Source organism: Thunnus thynnus, chromosome 18 (genome assembly GCF_963924715.1).
Source record: "Thunnus thynnus chromosome 18, fThuThy2.1, whole genome shotgun sequence".
In the NCBI taxonomy this organism is placed as follows: Eukaryota; Metazoa; Chordata; class Actinopteri; order Scombriformes; family Scombridae; genus Thunnus; species Thunnus thynnus.
The window spans coordinates 25,704,759-25,723,986 of NC_089534.1; the positions used below are offsets into that span (position 1 = coordinate 25,704,759).

General features: G+C 37.9%; 1 protein-coding gene across 2 annotated transcripts in view; it reads left to right on the top strand.

Annotated features, from left to right (window-relative positions):
- The first annotated feature begins 3,781 nt into the window (after positions 1 to 3,781).
- The window catches only part of opn5 (opsin 5), a 73,242-nt gene continuing 57,795 nt past the window's right edge, over positions 3,782 to 19,228 (top strand). For both annotated transcript variants that reach the window (XM_067571759.1, XM_067571760.1), the window contains exon 1: positions 3,782 to 3,987. The gene's annotated coding sequence lies outside the window, so the exon portion shown is untranslated. The remainder of the gene's footprint in view (positions 3,988 to 19,228) is intronic.

Consider the following 19,228-nt stretch of genomic DNA (forward strand, 5'->3'; position numbering starts at 1 on the left):
ACAGACTCGAAAAAATGTGAACCTATCCTTTAAGGCTCTAAGGGGTGCAGTAGAGGTTAAAGTCAATGTATCTGCCCATTTAAATTGGCTAAATTCCAAGTAGACATCCCATTAGAGCAATTAAGATGGAAAAAGGACAGGGTCTTTAATAATCACAGTGAAAACTCTTCTTTTTGTCTAAATGAACATTTAGACTAAATGGCATTAGTGCCTCACAGGCTCCACAACATATTTCCTGTTGCAGGAGTGTGGGGCTCTTCCTGCATCCACACTGCACTGGCTTCCTTATCTGTAAGTGGCTCCTGGAATGTTTTTATTTCCCTGATGAAGTCATCCATCTCACTGCACTGTAATTCCTTAAGATTCAATCAGTGTGTTCTGCGCTGCTGCAGCGAAGCTTCAGCAGAGAGCAAGTGGTCAAGTCAGACACACAGAGACACAGACACAACAGGAAGTACAACAGTGTTCCTGTAAATTAAAGTTTAGCTCACCATTTGGCCCCATAATTTAACCAAGACAGGCTTTTTAAAGTTATTAAACACTGGATGGAGCAACATTTCTATTCCTATTAAATGGAAATAAAATGTCTGGTTTATCATGAAAATAAAGGGCCATTGCTTACAATTGGATTTCAATTTTCTTGTGTTTAAGATTCTATTTGAACATATTTTCTCAATATATTTCAAAATATATTTCATTAAATATAACATACATTTCCTTCTATTAAGATTTATACATACGAATACATAGAAATCAATTTATTCTTAATTTATTTCAACCTATGTAACGTCTGTATTGGTTGATACTGGTCATACACATTTCAATCAATGTGTATAGTTATGATTACTGACGAGTGGCAGAAGAAGTAAACAGATCTGTTACCGAAGAAAAAACAGCAAAAATACTCCTTTACAAGTAAAACTTGTGCATTATAACTTAAAGTACAGAAGTATTTTTATTTATTACCAAAATATACTTAAATTACAAAAAGTTAAAGTACTAATTATGCAAAAAAGAAGACCTCTGTAAGTATATCATTATCCATTATAATGTTGGATTGTTATTACTTATTTTACTGTTGTAGCTGGTCAAGGATGAGCTCAATACTGCTGGGTAGTTTAATCTGATCATATCTGACAACATATGTTTTGTATATAAAATCTCAATCAACAAAACAACTAGTAACTGTCATTGTCTAATAACTTAGTGGGGTAAAAAGTGCAGTATTGACCTGTGAAATGTAGTAGAATAGGAGTATAAAGTGGCATAAAATGTTACTACTCAGTTAAGTAGAAGTACCTCAAAACTGTAAAGATCACTACTGATACTGACTTGAACATTTTGAGCAAAGAAAATATTTTACTTAAATTTCCATCTTTACAAAAAATAGTCAATAACCATTATCAAATGAATCGATAATTAATATTTAAAGTCCCCTCCACTCAAAAATATGTTTTTCTTCTTGCTCCTATGAATGTTTGAGCTTCACTGTGCAGAATGATGCATGTGCAGAGTTTGACAGTGGATGGAAGGCTGTTTTCACATTCATCTCCTGAAAGCGCTGCTCATTGAAAATCAGATTTCAAGGGGTGGGCCTACAAGCAGGATTTGTGACATCAGTCAGTTCGGTCAGAAAGACTATCTTTTGTATGAATAGGCCTGTAGTATATTTTTCATTCATCCTGCCATTCACATCTATCACGCTTCTATCACTCTTAATAACCCTTGCTGTCATTGTTTGGGGCTGTCAATTGTGCTATCAGCTGTTCACGTCAGCTGTTCATGTCTGTCCAATAGCATGGCGACACCCCTCCATTGTTAGCCTGTCATCTTGTTGCTGTCTTTTTAAATATGCTTCCTCTCTGTCTTTAGTGTGTTCACACTACTGTTATGTGCACCCCTCCACCTCCCCATCACTGCCTAGGCTTTGCGCATTCATCAGATTCATCACTTCATCAGCCTCATTGGCCTTATCACTCTCAGCAAAAGTCATCAGCCACCACTCCATGGAGGGATTTATCATGCTGCTGCTTGGGGCTGATGCCCCTCGATTCCCGATTTCCGCCTTGTGTAAGCTTTCTTGCCATAAATTAAAAAAAACAGCCCAACACATGATACATTTCTGTAATACTGAAGATGTACCTATCCATTTGAGGAGGAAAGAAGGTTATATCATATTCCAAGGAGGCATGGCATACCCTTTTGTGTAAACTGACCCAAAACCTTTTTTTTTTCCTAACATTTGCGTGATCGTGACAGGACCTTTGGGTGATTGGGATCAGATCACATGAGATCCAGTCCTCTGCTTTTTTAGGGTCCTCTGTGTCCCCATATTGCTACAAACAAACCACACGTGACTCATCCTTTGGGCTTTTTGCTTTTTTGGTTGTTTGTTTCCCTTTTCCTGTGGTCTTGCTTCCCACATATTCAAAGTGAGCATCACTTGTGAGGTGGAAGCTTGGGGGCTTTGACTGCTTACTTGTGGTGGCACGCTCACAGCTGGGAATACAAGAAAGCCTTTTAGCACTGTCCCAGTCACACAAAATCATGCTGTCTCATTCACCCAAATCATATTTGAGTGGATGAGTCGAAACAAAAACAACCTAACTCCAAAAATAGAAACATGATATTAATACATTTTTACTGATGTCATTGCAGTAGTACATCATATTCATGTTTCCATCAAAGGTTTGTGCAATATATTAGCTACAACAATTTTATGACCTTATCATGAAAACTAGCTTAAGTTTATGTCATTTTCCTCACCTCATGTGTTGCACATGGATGTGTTATAAGAGCTGGATACCGGACTAAAAATGGCGCCCATTCAGTCCTATAGGAATTGCTCGACTGGCACATACGCCAAAAAAAGTTTCTAGCTCCCGGGTTTGCTTCCGTGTTGTGTGGCCCACTGAATATGCGCAGTAGTGTTTCCCCCACTGGCCCCGCCCACGAGTTCCGTTCGGCCCATAGACTTCACATTGTGATGACGTCACAGATTTTTAAATCACTTTTCGTGGCTTGAGGAAAGTTTTACAAATATAAAACCTCCATGGATCAAAAGTTCATAATAGAAAGAGTCATAATCGACGTTGTTTGCAATTTGAGGCATCGTGTCAACAGTTTTACAGACGTCTCTTTTACAGTGGTGGTCTATGGGGAAAATACTTTTTGGGCCAAAGGGGGATTTTTTGCTGCAATACCGCGAGTGGCCACTGGGAAAATTGGCTGCATTGGCTCAGCGACAGTGCCCTATCCAGCTCTTATAATACATCCATGGTGTTGCAGGGTCAACTTCCTTTTTGATGCTTGCTCCGCCCACCTACGTGACGTCACAAGGGCATGAAATTTTGATTATGCCGTTTCACAGCTAGGGCTCAGCAGAAAAAGGTTTTATTTTCTCATCAGGTGAGAAAATAAACCCTGTATAGTTATACTTTCCCATTTTTATAAAATGATATAAAAATGTGTATCATTTGGGACCTCTTGCTTCGTAATGGCCCAGAAAATTGGCTTCCAGGAAAAGAAAGCCCCAAAGAAATCTGTGAGTTGTCACTGATGCTGATCAATAAAGCAGTCAGTCCCCTTGACTTACACTGTCACAACGCATTCTTATCTGCAGTGACCTCCATGCTCAGTTCACTCACTCTCAAAGGCTTTCATTTGTGTTAAGAGCCGCTGAGTCCCTAAAGTGGCATGCTTTTATTTTGAAAGCTGCGACCGGAAGTGAGTATTTAGCCAGACTGTGTGTATTGACAGTAGTTTGACAGTATACAGCAAAGTGATTGCTGGTTTGATGTTGCTGCTCAGAGCGTGTCTGCAGCTCAGAGGAGAAGTTCAAGTGGCAACCCGGGAATATTTTACAGACTGTGTCTGTTTCTTCATCAGGACCATCACTGACTGCTTTCCTCCAGTTTATCTCACAGTGGAACAGATTTGTGGGGAATTAAACTCCGCTCGGAATGACTGATGACCGATGATCAGAAGGTGAGCTTCAGCAAACCTTCACTTTAGGATCATTATCCTTCACTTTCTTCTCGTGTGCTGTGTGCTCTCTTAGTCTGTTATGAAATCATGCTCCAAACTGCGCTGAATATGATGATAGTCATCATCATGATAATAATAATAATAATGATAAAGCTAAACTATTGATAAAAAGCACTGACAATCTCATTTTTCAAAATCCTATTTTCGCCCCTCTTACTTTTTATTGGTTAACATTTCTGTAAACATTGGCCTCTTACCTGCCAACCATCAAAACACAAATGAGAGAAGCTCCGATGTGATTTTTGTTGTTGGTGGTGTTTTTAAGTTGATATACTCATCTGATTCGCCTTCAATTAGCCGCGATATTAAGCTTTTTATTGAGTTTTTTGCCCTGGGTTTCATCTGTCAGGTACGTACAGGCAGGTTACCTGAGAGGAGGGTGAAGAAAGAAAACACACACAGCATTTTTTACAGAAAAAAAAAAAAAATTTAATCATATTTTACGCACATGTGACAAAATATAATTCTATTAGTGTTGTTTTGAAGTTGGCTTTACGTCCCCATTTGACACTGTACGTCTACAAATAATAACAATAACTACAAAATCAACTAATTTTCCCCCTTAAATACATATTTTTCTTTTTTTTCTGACCTTATTATAACTCAGTATGTAGAGTGGTGTTGAACCTTCCCTTTGCCACAAACTTGCACATTTGATAAAGGTGACATCACAAGCTTTATTTGTTATGTGCGACGTTTATTAATATATGTTAATTTTGTTAGCCAAAAAGTGATTTACAGACAAAGAAATGCATGTTATCCTGACTGTTCAAAGTCATGTTAACAAGCAACTCTTCCAAATCAAGCTGAATTATCAAGCTGATAAAACCATGCAAAGTCTGTTTTTCAGGCTGTTGAATAATAGAGTCTAATAAACAACACTACAGCTGAACATCTGTCAAAGCAAATTCAGTAAAAGGCATTTTTGTGGTTTGTGGTTAGACATGTAAACAAAGCCATATCACAGACTCAGTTCTCTACTGATGATACTTTGATATTTTCAGTGATGTTAGTGCATTATATAATACAGTAATCAAGGCCATATTTGTAATTGCAATTTGCTAGGTTAACATGAATGTATGTATATAAATAAACAGTTTGAAGAATCCTACATGTCATTGCTTCACCCTCTCATCTGAAACAAACCTACACCCTTAGAGTCAGAAAATCCTTTCATATCCTTTTTTCTTTTTTTAAAGAGGCCAGACTTTTGCCAAGTTTCAAGTGTAAAGTTTGGTTCTTAGATACATAAAATATAAGTGGTTCAAAGTACACAGATGGGCTTGAAAGTGCTTGATTCAAAGAAATATTCAGTAGCACCCAAACTGATCATTGTAACCTCTGGAGCTCCTCCTGACACAGCCTCAGCACTTTAACCTCCTCAAGATGATTTCCTGACGAGATTGAAAGTGACGCTGTGTGTCTAATTCAGACCTTTGTAATGTCTTATTCAAAAGGAGTCTGTGAACTAAACACTGAAAGTCATTGAAAAGTTAATGTTGCTCATATGCAAATAAGTGATAGAACTCAAATCTCATCTAAACCATTGATATATGTGTATTTAACAGTCTCTTATGTTGTTGAAGTTATGGGCAAAGCAAGACATTTACAGGTTAGAGTCACTAAAATGTCTGCATTTATGTCAGGTAAAAAAAATGGTTTTGTTATCAGCAAATCCTGAGAGAATATAACACTTCAGCAGGATATTACTGCTTCATTTACTGTGAGTTTGAATGATAACTTAACACGCCTCTCATAACAAATCCACTGGAGTTGGAGTGTGCTTCTACATTAATGAGAGCTACTCTAACACTGACGTGGTCCAGGAGAAGATATGTACCCCCAATCATGAGCTGCTATCCATCTCACTTCGCCCCTTCTACCTGCTGAGGGAGTTCCCCCAGCTCTTCTTCACCCCCGTCTCTTCAGCCACTCAGCTGATGGCAGAGGTGACCGACAGACTGGACGCTCTTTCTGCTGATGCTCTGAAATTAATTTTAGGAGATTTTAATCACTGCCAGGTAGATAAATCATTTAAGACATATGAACAGCATGTTACCTGCGCAGCAACTCAGAATAACTCCTCCATTGACTTGTGCTATGACTCAGTGTCTGGCACTTTCAGATCCCTGACCATGCCTCCAGCATTGTCAGATTACAAGCTTGCTTTATTGTACAGATTGGCATGTCTTAATAGATCATGCTCTGACGTAAATGAACTGGCACAATCTGTTTCTTCCTATAGATCCTTCTGTGTGAACACCGACATTACAGTCTTCCCTAATAACACATGGAACCAAAAAAAATGTCATAAACAAAAAGAAATGCATTTTTTTACACATGGAATAGCCAGGAAAAGAAAGCAATTACCAAAGAAGTAATGAGATAAGAAAAGTTAAGAGTGTATAAGGATAAGGATGTTAAGTACAGTAGCGGTGATCTACGGGCAGCTTGGAGGGGAATCAAATCTATGTCCTCAATCACTCAGAGAAACAGTGACAGTGACTGAAAAATTGAGAAAATAAATGATGCTGATCTCCCAAATAATTTTTTTATTCCCGTTTTGAAAAACATGATTTTTCTCAAAATATCTCTGTCCTTAGAGAGTCTCTCTTCTGACTGTGATGTTGTCATCAGTCAGTAATGTGTTAGAGATACATATAATTGTGTAAAAATATAACTTTTAAGACTTACTAGAGCTTAAAGATCCCCCTCAGACATGTTTTAAGAGGTATATAAAATACTAATAATAAGTGTCCAATATGTTTTTTCCACAAAAAAAAGTTCAGTTATCTGGTTAAAATCCATAAAATGACATCTATTCCTTCTCCCTCATTAAAAATCCCAGATTATATTAATATATTAGCATAGTAATATATTCAGAAGTATTTTTCATTTCAAAGGTTGAACTCACAGTGTATGTGCACTGGAGGTTTTGAGTTTCCACATAAGTTTAATACTTAAATCACGATTGGCTTCCAAACTTGTCGTGATGTCACAAATCATGCTCGTGGGCCCGCCCCTTTAGCTCAGATTTACGGTGAGCACGGAAAAAAATTTCTTCCTCCAGCAAAACAGCTTTATAGTGTCAAATTCTGCACATACATCATTCTGCACAGTGAAGCTCAGACATTCAACTGTAGGAAGAAGAAGAAAAACACATTTTTGAGTGAAGGTGGACTTTGAGGTTTTAGGCTGAATAATGAGATTATTGAAGTCAGATACCACTTGGACAGAGACAAAGGGATGACAGAGAATCTGTAGGTGGATCCAATTTATCTTAGTCCAGGACACTAACTGGACAGACTTTCTCTTCATAAGATCACTTCTCTGTCCTACTGTGATTGTATAAGGAATGCTAATTTTCATTTTCCTTTTTTCCTCATGTGTGAGCTTCCAGCTGAGTTGTTGAAAGTCTCATGTGTGATCTCACTTGCAAAAATTAGCAATTTAGGATCACCTTTCTGTTTATCATTATCATATCAGTTTTGTAATCACTTTGTTCGTTCGTTAACTAAAATATAACTATTAAATAGGCGTTCATCGCACTGGATCACAGTAATTAAACTACGCACGTCACTGAAATATCAATAAATCCACATCGGCACACGCTTGCTTCAATACGTGATGTGTTATTTGCGTCGGGATGCGCTGCAAGTCCAAATAATAGCGTGAGTAGGAGTTCTGTGTTCAAACCCCAAACTGCAGCTGCAGCACTGATCGCTCAGTCTCACGTCTTTTACTGTGGGCCCGCTTTTTTAAAATTTTTCTGTTTGTTGATGGAAATCCAAAACCTTTCCACACATCGCTTCTTAAATGGTCAGGAGTGGTGACCTCTGTGGGTACATCGCTTTCTGCCGTTTCTGATATTGTGACGTCATAGATTAACGCTGGCACATTGAACGTGAGATTGTGATTCAGTCAGACTCGGAAAACTTTATTGTTCATCAGATGTGACAAAAGCATTTTGTTTTCAGGTGCAGGTAGGCAAAGGAGAGGAGGGTGAGATTTACTAACGTTAGCCAACACATATCACCGATTGTATTACACCGCAGTATTTTTAGGTGAGCAAAAGTAAAGGAACAAGTAATCTTAAAGTAAATAACATTTAACATTTGGTGGCATAACCCTTGCTTGCAATAACTGCCTCAAGCCTGCGACCCATCAACATCACCAAACTGTTGCATTCTTCATTTGTGATGCTACTCCAGGCTTTTACCGCAGCTTCTTTCAGTTCTTGTTTGTTTCGGGGGGTTTCTCTCTTCAGTCTCCTCTTCAGGAGGTGAAATGCATGCTCTATTGGGTTAAGGTCAGGTGATTGACTTGGCCAGTCTAAAACCTTCCACTTTTTTCCCCTGATGAAGTCCTTTGTTTTGTTGGCTTTGGGTCATTGTCCTGCTGCATGATAAAATTCCTCCCGATTAGATTGGATGCATTTCTCCGTAAATTGGCAGACAAAATGTTTCTGTACACTCCGGAATTCATTCTGCTGCTACCATCATCAGTTACATCATCAATAAATATGAATGAGCCTGTTCCAGAAGCGGCCATGTACACCCAAGTCATGACATTACCTCCACCATGCTTCACAGATGAGCTTGTATGCTTCGGATCATAAGCAGCTCCTTTCTTTCTCCACACTTTGATCTTTCCATCACTTTGATTAATCTTGGTCTCATCAGTCCATAAGATTGTGTTCCAGAACTTTTGCGGCTCATCTCTGTACTTCTTTGCAAATCTCATTCTGGCTTTCCGATTCTTACTGCTGATGAGTGGTTTGCATCTTATGGTATGGCCTCTATATTTCTGCTCTCGGAGTCTTCTTCGAACAGTGGATTGTGATACCTTCACCCCTGCACTGTGGAGGTCGTTGGTGATGTGACTTACTGATGTTTTGGGGTTTTTCTTCGCAGCTCTCACAATGTTTCTGTCATCAACTACTGTTGTTTTCCTTGGCCGACCTGTTCGACGTCTGTTGCTCAGTACACCAGTAGTTTCTTTCTTTTTCAGGACATTCCAAATTGTTGTGCTTGCTATGCCCAATGTTTGTCCAACGGCTCTGATTGATTTTCCTTCTTTTCTCAGCTTCAAAATGGCTTGCTTTTCTCCCGCAGACAGCTCTCTGGTCTTCATGTTGGTTTATCCTCTTTAACAAGAAATGCAGTCTTTATAGGTTTAAACCCAGGCCAAAAAGTAGACTAGTCATGCAGAGCTATTTAAAGTTTGAACAATCAACCTTAAAGGCAACACCTGGTCAACAAGAAACACCTGGCAGTCACATGTTCCAATAGTTTTGCTCACTTGAAAATGGGTGGGTTGAAACAAAGGATGGTATGTCCTGAGCTGTTTAACACATCTAGATGTAAATACCAGGAAATAAAAGCCGACATTCTGAACTCTTGTCTCATACTCATCTTTTGGTCTTAAACCCAAATGTCTTCAGTGAACAACAAAAAAAGGGAATTTGCCTTGCTGTTCCAATACTTTTAGAGGGGACTGTATAAAAAAAAAAAAATACACATTCAAATAGTATTTTCAGCATTCGATTAGTATTAATTTTTTGACTATTTGATATATATTCAACTCCCAAAATTCATTCCAACAGCCCTACACCAAAAACACAACAACATTCACTATCTGACCATACTAATCAAACTGAATGAAAGTACAGGGAAAGATCCAATCATTTATAATTATTAACAAATGAATCTTTCATTTTAGGGTTGCAGCAGTGTTCATATTCACTTATATTACCGTCATTCACTCCAATGTGAAAAAGAAAAATAACGTAGGAAGATAACATGTAGCCTACTGTATAATGGCATTCACATGAATTTATTCAATTTCTCTCATTGTCTCCAGTCGTCTTTCTGTTCTTCACTGTTTATTTCCATGTCGTTATGATTATTCTGCTGTCTTTTTCTGCTGCAGCAATTCAGTTCTCACCAGGCACATCCCCGACATTCCCCAACATATATAATATAGAATGTGTATATGGTTTACCCTTTGATGTAGAGAGCATTTTGTATTCCATGTCACATCTGTATATGGGGAAACCAGAGAAATTGTTCCCCTTAGATGTGTGATGGAGTGCTGGAGGCAGCATTTTGTGTTTGTGTGTGTGTGTGTTCTTTTTTTTTTTTTTTTTGCTTTTGCTCCGAGTTGTTGCCCCTGTGCCAGGTTCAAGCTCTGATTTCCAACCACACAGCGTCTCACTCAGCATTAGATTGTCATGGTATCGACCGGTCCTCCAAAACGGACTAATTGAATCCTCCGTGGAAAAGCAGTTCCCTCTTTGAGCTGGGCATAAATAAAAAGGAAGAAAACCTTCCTTCCTTTAGAAACTCCTCTATAAATCTTAGATGTGGTTACTCAATGCTGAAAGTCCAACCATTTGCTAAAAAGATACTTCAGCCCTCCTTAGCACCCTTCCATCCCACCTCTATGGTACTGTAGGTAGTGAGCTAATTAGCAGGTTATTGTATTATCATAGACAGACATATTTGATTGCCCTGTGAAGGGAGCTGCTGGCTATGGTAGAGCAAGCTGTCTGTTTTTGATGTCCTGTACTGCAGTGTCAGTACCTCACACTGAAACAATATTGTCCCCTTTCATGGCTTTCCCTCTGGGGTGACTCGTTATAAAAAGAGAGAGAGATGGGAGAGAGATATCTACAGGCAACAGTGGAGAGTCCATGCTCCCCTTGCTACAATAATAGCATATGCTTGACAGAAATCAGAGAAGACATGCTATTCACTGTGATGTATTACAAAGTACATTTTAAGCTTTTGCAGGTTTATTTTTTACAAAGATGTGGATTTATTGACCTGGAAGCAAGTAAAAGCAGATGAAAAATAAAATGAAAAATCTAAAAATGCAAGGGTTTAAAGCTGCATTAATCAGTATTTTTATATAACCAGTGGATCAAACCACTATGTGAAAAGTAAAAGGGGTGGCTTGTATTGGCAGACAAATAAGTAACACCCAACTCTTGAGTTCCCCTCAGCTATACAGATCTTACTGTATCCTACCTGCCCAGCAGCTAACAGCAGACAAAGTTAGCAACTAGCTAGCCCTAACCCTAACATTAAACAAATGAAGAGCCAGATATTTTTCTCAGGAGTTGGTGGAGACCAAACCATTCATCAGGTTCCCAGAAACAAAACTACAAATGAATGCTAATGTTGCCCCATATCTTCTGGATGTGTAAATTACCAACATACTTGCCATAATAACTTTATATGGTGATATTTTTTATTTTCAACTTGTTCTGCTGCCCCAAAGTGCCCAAAAAACAAAGAAAAAAATCCCCCAAACAATTAATCCAGCTTTAGGATGCTCATAATACATCCGGACTTTACTATCTATCTGTTTTACTGTCTTACTACCAACTATTTGGTGATTTTGTTTGACATGACTTATAAAATGTTGTAGCTTAAAACCAGCAAAAAATAATGAAAACTGAGGTAACACTTTATATGAAGCCCTACTTTACATGTAGCTGTATATTTTACTTTTACGTTTGATCAACAAAAGTAACTTGTTAAAAACCATGCACTGGTGTTAACACTTGAGAAGTCTCATCCTTGGTAAGGCCTTGTGTCCATACAGTGTTTCTCTCTGGCAAAAAAGTGCTGTCAGGGAGCTAGAGATTGCTGGGATGAAGCACTTATGCAGTGACAGAATCAAAAAGTTGTGTCAAATTGGCGTATTCAACTTCTGTTATGACCCATTAAACAATGTTTTATGTGTTGTTCTGGCATACTGTCACAGTGTAGGCCTGCATTCTAGAGAGTAAGGACTACAGATGGCTAGATGTGCTGGCCCTTGTCCAGAAGCTTAGCTCTTTGGCTCACTGGTTAGCGTAGCCGTCTGTGGTCTGGGAGACCGGGGTTCGAGAGGAGGTGTGGGAAATCTCCTTCACAACACATAGATTTAATTTTTTAAATTTTTCTCACTTTACTTAAAGCATCCAATCACCACTTAGAGTAACTTATAATCACATTATAATGCATTATAACAGTGATTATAATGCATTATAAAATGATTATTTATTACAAATATGAGAATTATTATACACTATGATCCTTGCAAAAAAATGTTAGTGAGTGACCAGCAATTATGAAGTATTATGATACTTGACCTTATAACTCATTATAAAATGCTTTATAATGTGTTATGATTATTGTTATAAAGCATTATGAATATTCATGAGTGCTTATAACTATAATTATACCGTGTTATTAGCAGATTGTAATGCATTATAAGTATGTTTATAATGCATTATAGACATGGGAAAGTGTTACCTAACTTGCCACTGTCTCACTGCATGTGTTATCATCATTAGCTTTTATGCGATTTTCCATTGACCATACCACAGGGGAAATAAGTTAGCTGAATGGCAGACATCATTCACTGATATACTGTTGTATAGAGGAAGCCTCATGTATTGACTAGAAATAGTTTCGTTCAAACTGAACATTTTATTCTCCAGTATGCTGCAGTCTTACAGAAAGGGGAGAAAGCAACGGACTTCGCTCTCGACATCTTGAACACATATTTTGTCACTAAAGTGAGTGACACGGCATAGGGAAGATTATTTCCTTGAAACTTCGGAATAAAAAAATCTCTGTTTGTAGCTTGAAAAAAGGTATTTTCAGTATATTCTCCACAGTAATACTGTATGATTACTATCACCAGGTTTCCTATAACCTGTCACATTCACTGTATTAAATACTGTAACTAAATACTGTAAAAAGCAATTTTTCTTACATTTTTATGATGTACTGTTTAAACTAAACATGAATTGCCTTATTGAATTACTTTAATCAAACACTTTACAACACTAAACAACACTAGACTAAACAGGATAAAAGAGGTGCATTTACCTTGATACATTTCAGGGTCACATAATAACCTTCTGTACTGAGTTTAAGAATTGCTGCTTTGACACCTCAGCAGCATGAGCATAAAACATTTGTCACAAATCATACCCTAAAGGTCTGTGCTTTTATTAATGTGATAAAACAGACAAGATTGCGAAGCTTTATCAACGCAATGAGAATTCTGTGGACATATGGAGATTTGTGTTAACTGCAGAAAATAGAGTTTTTATGGAATCTGTGAAGTAGGTTTTGAATGCATTTTGAACAAATATATCACAATTTTAAATCAGGAAATACGTGTATATATAGTATTTTAAGTGGTTTTTACCTATAAAATTAATCGTCTTAAGTACCTGCCGCATGAATATGTTAATAGCACAAACACAGCATGTGGTGCTCTATGCTCTGCTTGGCAAACAAAGGAGAAAAGGCATTTAAACCAAAAGCCACTGCTGCAAAGGCGGAAGAGGACACAGATTAAGTGTGCAGTGTGCCAGATTAGTGATAAAGTCGCCTAACACAGATGGCAGAAAAAGTTGGGAACACTTAAGAGTTTCTAATGTGAAAATGATTTAATCAGTGCCTTACGCATGAAGAAAAAACACTCAAAAAAGCACTTAAAGAAAATCTTTATTCAAACAGAGAATATCAGTCATTTGATTTAGGGAAGACAAAACAGAATGGATTGACCTAATTAGTGAGCTCAGAGGGCCCCAGTGACTTGCTGAAATCACTGGTGAATGGTTGTCTATGTGTGGTTTTACTGTGAGTTAACAAGAGAGCAGTGAATTGAACCAACATCAGTTGCACACAATTGAATGAACTGAAAGGATGATGTGTGTTGGTCTTGTGATCTCTTAGCTTAGTCGTGGATGCACAGGATTTCACGGCTCATACTTCACACTTGATCAATAAGACTTTAATTCTATCAAGAAGGACGTGGTTAAGTAATTCCTCTCCTTCCTTCAGTGACACTCATAATAGGGCTGAGTATAAAGCATAATTGTGATTCATTTGGTTGATCCTATGACCATGATAATTAATCAAAATTAAAGCTGCTCATAGTGATGAGCCCATAGAGGATTGTTACTTGATTCTTTAACACTTTATCTAGCAGTTACAGAGCAACATTATCAGTCATTTGAAGTCATGTTTCTATACACCTGATGAACTTACCTCCAATATTCACTCACTTTTAGCTCTGTTTTTGGTCTCCACCTACTCCTGAGGGAAATATCTGGCTCTTTAGCTTCTAAATGCTTCACTTTGTTCACCAGCTAGTCTACAGTTAAATGTGTCTGTTAGCCATTTGGTGCTTAGCAGGTAATGTATAAAGCTTTTTAATGAAAACAACTGTCTGTTGTTGAGAGCAGTGAGACTAAACCAAAACAGCGAGCTGAAAGATGCTCTGTAGAGCTGAGGGGAGCTGCTAAGTCAGGTGAAAATATAAGTACACTGTAAATGTAAGTAATGATTATATTTTTATCTTCCTTGCACCTTGGAGATCAATTGTTTTTTTTTTTTTTATGGGAAAAAACATAGTTTCTAACAGGGATATGGTAATCATTAACATCAATTAATGATTTTCGCTCACACACACTGTACCAGTACGATAACACCCTATGTTATCGTGGAATTGTTTTGAGTCATCAAATCCCAGAATCCCTCCTCTCCTCGTTCTTCAAAGGACATCTACATGAAAGGTACTGTTATAAGAGTAGCGTAGCTCCATTAAGGAATAGGGCAGTGTGTAATGTGTGTGTGTAGAAAGTGTGTGGTTGAGTGAGTGGCAGAAAAGTGATGGGGAATGCGAGCGGAGCAGAGGAAAAGGTTAGTAGTAAGTTGTCAATCTGGAAGTAAATGTACAGTACAGACTACAGTGTGCCAGTTAATAAATGCTGCAGCTTCTCACAACCAAGAAAAGCCTCGTCTGTTGTTTCCCCAACTGCTGGAAGAGTGAAGGGGGTTAGCCTTGAAGTTAGCAACAATGGGTTAGCATAACCTGACCAGGCTCCCTGAAGGTGGACTGACCTTAAAGGTGGACCAGCTATTCTCATTTTAGTGTCTTAAACAGAGAATGGAGAAATTTCTGGCCGAGATTTGGCTTGGAGTATTTTAGCACGTCACCCACTTTGCACACCATTCTCTTGAAGGCAATGCAGCTTAATACTTTTGGGAATAAAGAGAGCATTTAAAACGATCAATGGTGGGGTCCTCTGAGAAATCTGAGAAACAATTTTAGCTGGACAAAAACACGGTCAATATTCCGCCAAATCACTCCCTTGTGTCAGTCTTATTATTGATGTTTCCTTTGTGATGCTACAATAGGAAGATCTTACTGTGTAAGAATAATCTTCACCTTTAGTTTGTTCCACAAATAGAGGCCTTGAAGTGCAACCTTTCATTATAGCTGAGACAGTAATTTGAGTGACACACCATACTTCTGTCATAATGCAGTTGAGCTCATAACATAAGTAAGAAAGATACGTATGTAACATACTCTATGTAGCTTAATATATGGATATCTACCGTACAGTATATCCTATTCTATCCTGTATATCAGTGGGAACACATGCCTATATGTCGTGTTTATTTATAACTCTGTTTATGGTTATATCTGTGGTCAGAGGTCATTTTACCATTGATAAGTGATGAACAGTTACAGCTTATTTTTATACTCAGTTGGCTAAAAGTGACTCATACAGGAATATACAATATGTTCTGTGTTGCAGTTTGAGATTAGAGACGTACTTTATTGTTATCCACACACAGTAGGCCGCTTCAGTCATGGTTGACTGAAAGTAATGTTGTTGTTGTTGTTGTCTTAGAAAAAAAAAGGCATCACCACACCATTATTGTTCATCTGCCACCTATTTGTGTACGTGAAAAATAAATCTGTAATGATTGAATAGGCTAAAGTTGTGGAATTAAAACAGTATTGGAATTCAAACCTTCAAGTTTAATTTCTGGTAGGTTTATTAGACATAATTTCAGCACCTTGCACTATTCAAATAGCACAGTACAACCATGGGTTTCATAATGCCTCACGTCCTGTGGGGACAGTATAGAAGTAACATATTGATTGGGATTTACACCAGCCTTGTGTTTGCTTTTTGTTACCCACAGTAGAATATATTTTCTGGAGGGCCGGATTTGACTCCTACCACTGCTGTTTATACTTCACAGCAGGAAGGAAAGGGTTTCTCCATCTGCATCCTCTAATTTGAAGGATGTGATTGGACAATCAAACACATCTTATGTTCTGTTTACATCTTGCACAAGAAGCATCAATCAGTATAAGAATGCTAATGCGTCAGCCCGGTATTTGTAGGAACTGTGTTTGCACTCAGCACATGATTCAAGTGCTGATGCAGGAAGAATTGTGTCCTTTGTGGAGTGAAGTGAAAACAAAGGATGTAGAGTTCAGGGTGGTGGAAAAGTGTGACTTTCACGCCAGAGACCGGCGATAGCATCTTATCTCAGTCCAATAATTAATGTTGTCTTTTTTTAAACCATGTCTCCAACCTTTCCATGACCTTAAGCAGCATTTGTTTATCATACTGTAGTAGCATGTGCAGTTATTCAAGGAAAAAATATTATACTATTAAAATACCAAACCAGTGGTTCCCAAAGCTGGTGCTGCAGCACACTGGGGTGCTTGGAGGAAAGCCCAGGGGTTCTGCAAAATTACTCATATCATTGTTCATCTATTGTGTGTTTTTGATAACATTTCCCCACATTTGCACCTCTGCACTTGATGGTCTGGAGGTAGAGAAAGAAAAAAACAAAAAACCTGCCTCTATGCAATCTATGCACTCTATGCATTGCCTTGGTGCACTGCCTGTTGGCATCTACGTCCTATTGGACTCAATCTTAAGCTTTATGGCACTTACTCGTGTTTTTGTCTCCTGACTAGATCCCTGCTTGTGTTGTATCAGGTCTAAAGGCGTTTGCTAAATAAAAAATGTAAATGTAAATTTACATGAACTACTTTTATGTTACATTTTCGAACATATCAAAACACAATAATTAAGTAATAAATATCAAAATCACCATATTAAAAACTCTTTAATATGCAGGTAGTCGCAGCTGACATGGCAACTCACTGTTGCTGGTTGTCATAGTAACACAACAAGCTTTCCAGCTATGCAGATGTGCAGGAGCTCAGCAGTCAGAGAAAAAGTAAGCATCAGAGCAGTGATGGAAAGATTTGAGACAAAAAACAGCTCAAGGAAATGCTATAACATCTCAGCTCTCAACACAGAGATGACTGAATCTGAGCCGACCAACAAAACTACTTGGCTAAAGGTTGATGGACAGGTTTTGGCTGCTTGTGGAAGATATCCATCATTGTCCGTGCGCATTCACTGTGGTATTACACATTTCCAAATACAGATATATGTAATGTGGCTCTGAAATACATGGTATACATGTTCTCCCTCCACGTCAACAGCAGCTCACATGTCCCATTAAAATACCAGCAGCCTTTTTTTCTTTTGTTTGTTTGCTTTTCCTTTTAGATCTTAAATAGAAGCTCATTCTAATTGAAGATAATGAAAAAAATACATTTAAAATATTAACGTATTTCATTGTATTCATGTTTATTTTAAGTAAAATTATTTATCTCTAAATCTGCACAGCACCTGTTGACTTTTATTCTGAGTGATTGAGAATGAGCCTGTTGATACAGTATTATATAACCTAATTTAGCCTGCTTTTTTTTTTAGCAAGCTCAGCAAGATTATATGGAACCCCTAGAGACAGACACACAAACCACGAGGAAAGCAACATTAATAGTTCACGACCCTTCACATCCTTTATTTAATGAATTTGAAAAACTCTAAGAGATCTTTTATCCCATCCTCTGTCATCTTACTAAACCAATGACGTATTAGATATTAGTGACTGTATGATGTCTATTTAAGATATTAATTTATTGTTATTATTTTAGCACTTTCATCCCAACCATTTATTATTACAAGCCTGCTTATTTATTGTCCTTATGTCATGTATTTTAACCCATGGCAGAGGAAGTTTTTAAGTGTTTGTACAGTATTTCTGTGAAGTTTTTAAGAGTATGTCTGTGAAGCCAAAGACGAATTTCCATGTGAGTAGGCAACAAAGATGTTGATTCTAGGGTGTAAAAGTGGGTGCACAGTATGCAGTATGTAAGTATGCTCCTGCAGGGGGTAGACCTGCATGTGCCTGCATCAATATACACAAGCTTAGAAGATAATTGTATGTTTCACAAAAGTTTGTCATAGTGCACCTCATTATAAGAGGGTTTTTGCATCTATGCTATTTTTATATTCCTTCAAAAGTAAGACATGTTCTTCTAAACAAAATATGTCAGATTAAAGAATTCAGTGTTCCTTTCTTTCTTCTCTTGACAATTCCCCTATAAGAAACACAATATATGATCTTGTCAGTCATTCATCTTGGTTTTTGTCTGGGCAAATTACGCTAACAAGCCTCCAAAATGCTTTGCTCCTACTGCGACCTCTGTGGTCTCCTTGGTTAATTTAGCTCTCTGCTTTTCATTTGTTGAACCTGCTGGTGCTCTCCTGCTGTTGCTATCATCTGTACACTTCTTTTGGTGGAATAGAATGTTTTGAAGTGGCCTAATGCTGCACCTCCTGCTTCCCTCTCCATTTTTCTTTTTATAGCGTTGCTTGGTGGAGGTTTTCCACAGTCTATTTTCTCTCTTTGCCAAACATATTGTACTCATAAAGCAGAGATAGCCTTTTCACATGCAAGAGGATGCTTCAGGGTGAGCCCCTGGGTGAGCAGCAAGGATACTTCTGATAGTGCATATCTGCTTGCCTGTATTATGTTTCCTACTCTGCAGTACACTCTTAGAGTACCTCCTTTTTCCCTTCATGAATGTGCATAAAATATACTGCACATTACAATGAAGAAATTACCTCTAACTAGTGTTGCATTTAATTTACATTTAGTGGTAATTACTCAGTTTACTTACCTGTGCAATCTTTCTTTTCACTTTTAAGGTTAATCATTATTTAAATCAAGAGGTTAACTGCTATAAAACAAGCTCACTTTCAATAAGATCAGGTGATGAAGGGCAAAAGCTAAAGTCAGTGTGCAAAATACCATTGAGGGCTCCCATGCTTTACACCGTACTTCTAAAACAGAGTAAGCCTACATCAGCCACACATTAATTCCACACAATTATTAAAATTATTAAAAACTTTTTTAACTCCATCAGAGTCCTACATGTGTCCAGTTTTGCAAACCTTTAAACCCTCTGCACATGCAAAGCTCAGCACTGGAGCCGA